Source organism: Adiantum capillus-veneris, chromosome 20 (assembly GCF_014529385.1).
Source record: "Adiantum capillus-veneris isolate H3 chromosome 20, ASM1452938v2, whole genome shotgun sequence".
Taxonomy (NCBI): Eukaryota; Viridiplantae; Streptophyta; class Polypodiopsida; order Polypodiales; family Pteridaceae; genus Adiantum; species Adiantum capillus-veneris.
In genome coordinates, this window is record NC_140950.1 from 65,300,801 (window position 1) to 65,308,172 (window position 7,372).

The window sequence follows — 7,372 nt, forward strand, 5'->3', positions numbered from 1 at the left end:
AAATCGTTTAAATATGGAAAAGGCCCAAAAAAGCCACGGTTCTCACACAAAGAGCCTGATTTTAGGGACCTAAAGAGACCACGCCTAGAGAGAGAGTGGAAGAGACTCCTAAACCCTGATACCAGTGTAAGAACTAGGGAACTAGGCTCTTGGATCCTCCTCCCAACCTCCCTTTATATAGGCGGGCTCCTAGCCCCTTGCCCTAGACAGATCCCCTATCCACAGTGCCTAGCCTGACCCTTGGCCGTAGTCCACGACTAACCTAGTTCTTAGGGTAAAGGACCCTTGTCCTGACAATTAAATTACCCATAATCAGAGACGTGAAGTTGCAACAAGCACACATACCATTATGGATGCAAGCTATTGATTTAATAGTTAAAGTGGAAGATCTAGAAGAGGAGCAAGTTTTGTTGGCTAATCCTTTTGTGGAGCCTATGTTTTGATATAGATGTGATGACAGTGTTGTGCAAGTAGACAACTCAGAAATAAGAGCAAACTAGGTATTTCTATAAGAAATGCAGAACATAATAAGAACTTGTAGCAAGGAGAGTATAGAGAGATAGGATGCAAAGTCGATTAGTGGAAAATAAAAAAATTAGATTAGCACACTATTACAAATGGACGGCATTATCTACCCATGCACACTCAAGGTAGAGCTTAGATGGAAATTTAGACAACTAGAGCAAGTAGGAATACAAGGGGCTGCTTACCCTTCAAAAAAAATGTGTGTGTGTGTGTGTGCACAATGGCTCATAGATAAGGCCTCCTTATATAGATGTAAGGGAGCCTCTATACACCCATTTATAGTTGTCTGTGTGTAGCCAAGTCCAAGTAGAGCTCAGCCATGCATCCATGTGTATCCACCCTTGTGTAGCCTGATCCAAGTAGAACTAAGCCACCGGCCAAAGACCATGGACCATCGGCCATTGACATATCGGCCACGTGGATGGCCTTTTCTCGATCATTTTTTGACCGTTGCCCAACCAAGGTATTTCGGTACTCCAGTGAATCTTTCCTAAGATTTGTCTCAAGGACACAACCCCGAGGCACCAAAGTTGGGCTCCTGAATTTTCTCCATACCATCTACGATCACAAATAAAGACCTCATCATTGTGCAAGTTGGAATCCACCAAATATATATACACTATTGGCTTCTCCTCATATGGGGGCCTTACAAACTGTGCAACATACAATGTGGTGGCAAAATTGACAGGTGGGAATTGCAAGTATACTAACACCCAATATATGTCGTGTGTCAACTCTGAGTTGATGAAGGTGTCAAAGTAGCTGGTCTTTCCCAAGATCTTTGGTGAAAGTATTTGCACAATTATCTTCCGTAGGACAATACTCTAGCTCCACAATCTCATTCTCAATAGGCTCTTGAACATAATGATACTAAACCTCAATATGATTTGTGTGTGCATGGAAGACAAGGGTTCTTGGCAATCACAATGCAACTTTGGTTTTCACATTGAAGTGTTGTTGAATTAACAGGAACAACTAAGTCCATGTGAACTCTCTTGAGATAAATTTATTCATTAGCTGCAAAACAAGAAACTTTATTTTCATAAAAAATAATATCTAACCAACCCAACTGATTTTCCCATATTACACTGGTCATTTAATGTGGGAGAATAAACAGGAACAAGGGTTAGAATATAAACATGTGCTTTTAGGTCTATCTTGACACGGGGCCAATGGTAAAGGGTCCCAAATGAGAGATGATTTGTCAAAGAGCAAGTTAGCTAATGGATCTTGAAGACCTTAGGGTTAGCTTCATTAAAGACCTCCAAAGGTTAGTGTAAAAGTCCTTTGACCTTAGGTACGCTAGGGCTGAGCTTGAGGTGGGAACCCGACCCCAGCAAACCCTATTGGTTGGCCACCCAAGGGATCTAGTGATAATTTAGAAGATTTAATTAATCGTTTTTTCATTTATCGTCCTCTTTCTCAAAAGGGAAAGGGGGACACTTGTCCCAAGACTACCCTTGTTGCTTGTAATGCCTCAGGCTTGTGATTGGCTAGGCCTTGAGGAGTCCAATGAGCTTCAAGCATGAGCTACAAGGGGGGGGTCGACCAAGGAAGCTAGGGGCATGCTTAGGGGGTATACTCTCCCACACACACACACACACACACACACACACACACACACACACACACACACATCCTCATTGTGTATTGTGCAAAGTGAAAGAGATCCCTCTCCTTCTCCAAGCAAGTAGAGAGGTTGAGAGCCTACACAAACACTTTTGGCTATGGAATGAAAATCCAACCAAGAGTCATGCTTCAATGCTTAAGCTTTCCATCTTCTTCATCTTCATTACTATGCTTTTATGTATGCTAGCAAGAAGAGTGATGATAATTGAGTAACTAGTTCTTTCTCCTATGAAATGTTTCTTCTTCCTCCCTGCTAGCTCTCTCCACCTTCAAAGGTGTTTGAGATCTTGGGACTGAGGCTAGGGATAGTTAATCCTTTCCATGAAGTTTACGTTATGCTCATGATGCATGAAGTTTTCCATCTTCATTGCATCACCTAGGCCACTAGGAACACAAAGATTGTATTCTAACAAGTCTCTCTTGATGGGAGAAACTATAATACAAATGCCTATTGGAGGGGGGACCGGCTCCACATAAATCCGGTCCTCAATTGTTGTCATGTTGTCTAAACTCTCTCTCTTTCTTGAAAAAGTATTGTTCATGCCAAGTTAACTAGATGTTGGGTTTATGATGCTACCATCAATTAAGTTCACCCGCTATGCTCACAAAGTAATTTCCTAAACTAATTTCCGCTACTCTCAAAGTTAATAGGCCATTTCCATTACATTGGTATCAAAGCATTTGGTTTCTCTTTTCTTGCTTAAGAAGAGAGGTCCTTAAGTAGCCTATAAATGGTTGATTTTGTTAATTATATTAGGGTAAGTGGGACTGGGATCTATTATCGGTTTTGTTGAGCCCACTATGTGGGATATGGTGCACACCTTGGGAGATTTGGACTTAATAATGGGGTCTTTTTGGACTTGCCTACTGCTTTACCATTATTCAGCCATAAGGAGTCCGGAAGGAGCTAGCCCTCGGCAATTTTGCAATATTAGACCCACTCCACTACTCTCTATAATTAACCACTTCGAGCCGTGGATGTAGATACTTAAGTGCCAATTTTCAAAGGCTAAGAGGAGTAGCAACTAAGGTTTTGAATTGCCAAAGCATACACTAAGTAAGTACACAAATTTTGTTAACATGGCTGGCAATAATTAAGAGAGTAGAATGAACATTGATAGCTTTGATTTTGCACATGAAGGTGCTAATGATGATGCCCCCATGTTTGTCAATTATCTCGTTATAGGTTGCGGCAAGCTATGGGCAACCTTGCTTTGCAAGCCAAAGTTACTCAATAGCTTCACGCTTCTTGGATTACCCTTCCTCTCCAAGAGGAGAGAGAGCTTAGGAGGACTTCTTGAAGAGACCCCCAAAAGAAGACTCTCTTCCATATGAGAGGAGGAATCCAAAGATCAAGAAAGCAATGAAACTTTAAGTTCCTCTGAAGATGTGGCTCCACAAAGACAGTGGTCTAGATGATCGCCAACTCCTCCCAAGAGTAAAAGATAAACATACAGTCCTTCTCGTTGTCATTTCAAAAGGGAAGAGAGGAAACAAAGGAAGAAAAGGGCAAGAAATAGGTCACCCTCTTCTCCTTCTTCTTCACCTTCCTCCTCTTCTGACGAAGCTATGGCTATTCTCCTAGATAATACAAGAGGGGAGGACATCGCAAATCATACCCTACATGGCAAAGGTCACAAAATATCAAGAAGTTCAAAGAGGGAGGAAAGAGTATCTATTTTCTCACCTATGATGGCACCTTTGGTGCCACCAACAAAGTCTTGGCGTTCATCCAACAATTTGATGTGGCCTTTGGAGACGAGGGCTTTACGGAGTCCTCCAAGCTACACCATGTATCTATGCACTTCCAAAAATTGTCTCGTCAATGGTGGGCTAGCCTTCGTGGCAACGGCGAAGCCCCAAAGACATGGAAAACTCTATGAGTTTCCATCATGAAACAATTTCTTGCAAGCGATGCAAAGGACAAAGTGCTCACCGAATGGTGAAATTTGAAGCTTCTTTCTCATGAGTCTATCCACAAATATGTAGACAAGTTTTGGGATTTACATCTCAAGGCTACTGTCTTCCAAAATATTGACTTTATCAAGAAAAAGCAACAATTTTGTGCAGGATTACCTAAAGAGATGGCCGGATACGTTAACTCTCAATGGCCTAGTTCTATCACCAAAGTAATCCATCACACCATGGTTGCTTCACATATCAATTTCCAACAAGGGGCTAGACGAAATGTCAAGCCCATGGAAAAAAAGAAAAAAGTGATGCAAAGGGGAAAACCAATGCCCAAAATTCTTCCCAAGGCACTTCCAACAACAACAATTGGTCCAAGGAGAAGGGAGTTTACAAAGGCAAAAACAAAATCGCTCTTGAAGAGCTTGAAGCTTTTCACAAGGACCATAAGTGTTTTAAGTGTGGGGAGCAAGGACATGGCTATCGTTCTTGCCCCAAGAGAAATGCTCGCAATGAGACTCCTAGGGCTTCCACCATTGAAGCTCCAAAAGAGGATGCTCATTGCAAAGGATCATCTCTCTCCTATGCTTGGGGAAAGGTAAGGGAGCATGATGCCTTCATCTTGTTTGACCTTGGCTCTACTCACCTTCTCATATCAATGGAGTTGGCCACCAAGTTAGACATTCAAGATTTCAAGATGGGAGATATTGTAACCGCTGACACATCTTTCAAGGGACAGCAAGCCTTCGTTACTCCCTTGATTGGGAAGTTGAGGCTCCATGTCCAAAGCTATGTCGACAAAGAAAACTTTTTCATCTCTCCTTTCCAACATGAGGAATCTATCCTAAGGGCTCCATGGTTTGATTGCATGGCTTCCATCAGGAAGTTCCTTGAAAGGAGAATCTACTTCACTTATAGGGGAAAGAACATGTATATAGATGCTAGTGAGCGTGGTCGCACTATTCCACTTGTAAATCCTCCTGCCTTTGATAAATCAAAGAAGAGCTTAGTTTCTGCGTACATGATTTTTGTCAAAGAGTCTCTAAAAGATCCTAATGTTTCATCAAATGTAAATGGTAGGAATCAAGAAGAGTTTGACTTGTCTAATTTTCTAAAAGGATTCCAAGATGTATTCATCGATGATATCCCTATGGACTTACCTCCAAAACGAGGGGATGATGACCATCACATTGAGCTCCTTCCAGGAAGCTCACCACCTAACAAGCCTCCTTATCAAGTTTCTCAAGCTCAACAAGAGGAGATCATGAGGCAAGTACAGGAACTAGTAGACAAAGGGATGGTGAGGCCTAGATACTCTCCCTTTTGTTCTCCAATCCTTTTAGTGCAAAAGAAAGATGGTACATACCGTATGTGTGTGGACTATTGAGCAGTAAACCATATCACTATCAAAAATAGATTTCTTGTGCCTCGGGTTTAATATCTCTTTGATAAGCTACAAGGATCTACCTACTTCAGTAGGATTGACCTTAAAAGTGGCTATCATCAAATAAGGATAGTGGATGAAGATATCCTAAAGACCGCGTTTCGCACAGCATTTGGTCTTTATGAATATCTAGTCATGCCCTTTGGCTTGACTAATGCACCAGACACATTCAATCGTCAAATGGAGAAAACATTTAGACCCTATCATAAATTCACTGGAGTGTTCTTTGATGATATCATCATCTACTCCAAGTATTTGGAGGAACATAAGCAACATCTCCAAGTCATTTTTCAAGCATTGAGGGAGAACAAGCTTTTTCTCAACCAAAAGAAAAGCGATTTTTTCATTCAAGAGATTCAAATCCTAGGTCATATTATCTCTGAAGATGGTATCCGTATGGATCCACTGAAGTTAAAGGTAATAAAAGCATTGCCTAATCCAAGGAATCTACATGAGCTAAGAAGATTTATTGGTATGTGTGCATACTATACACGCTTCATAGCAAAATTTTCTCAAATAGCAAGACCATTACATGACTTAACAAAGAAGAACGTTAAGTATTTATGGACTGCTAAGGAGCAAAATGCTTTTGACAAGCTCAAAGAGAAGCTTACTTCTCAACCATTCCTCATGCTTCTGGATATGTCAAAGCCATTTAAAGTCCAATGTGATGCTTGTGGTGATTGCCTTGGAGCAGTCTTGGTTCAAGAAGGGCATGCCATAGCATATGAGAGCCAAAGACTCAATACGGATGAATGAGTCTTGGGCATTTTTAAGAAAGAGCTTTTAGTTGTTCTACATGCCCTAGACACATGGAAGCACTACTTATTGGGGACTCCATTCATTCTACGAATAGACCACCAAAGTCTCAAGTACTTCATGATGCAAACCAATCTTTCTGACAAACAAATGAGGTGGGATTTTTTTTCGCAATTTAATTTCCATATTGGTCACATTGCTGGTAAGCACAATCAAGTGGTTGATGCACTTTCACAATGATCAAAAGTTAATGCGGTGTGTATAGCTACTCACAATGATCTATCTTCTATGATAGATGAGTATGCTACTGACCCTGACTTTAGAGACATAATGTCAGCCCTTGCTTTGGGGAAGAAAGAGGAACCATTCACCTTGTAGGATGGTTATCTTCTCCACAACAATAGGCTATGTATTACCCACTCCCTTCGTGAGAAATTCATGTATGAATCCCATGCTCCTCCCTATATGCGGGGCATAGAGGTATTCAACCTACTCTCCGAGGAGTAGAAACTTACTTCTATTTGCCTACCATGAAAGTGGACATGCAAGAGTATGTTTCAAAATGTGTAGTATGCCAAAAGACCAAGTATGATAGAGGGAAGCAACCTGGATTACTCCAGCCATTGCGTATCCCAAATTCACCATGGGAGAGTATATCCATGGATTTTGTCTTTGGATTACCCAAGTCTATCCATGGGAATATGGACAATAGTCAACAGGTTTAGCAAGCAAGCACACTTTATTCCTGTCAAAAAGACTATTAAGGCACACCAAATGGAAACTCTCTTCATATCATAGATTTTCAAACACCGTGGATTACCAACATCCATCGTGTCAAATAGAGATCCTAGAATGACCAGTAATTTCTAGAAAGGTCTCTTTGAGAATCTAGGAACAAGATTGAATTTCTCTTCGGCCTATCACCCACAAATGGATGGTCAAAGTGAGATAGCCAGTCTTACGATGCTCGATCTACTAAAGACTTATGTTACCAAAGTAGATCAACGCTCACAATGGAAAAAGTATTTTACCTCTTGTAGAGTATGCCTACAACAATGCTCTACATACTTCTACGGGAAAAGAACTTTTTGAAATAATTGAGGGAAG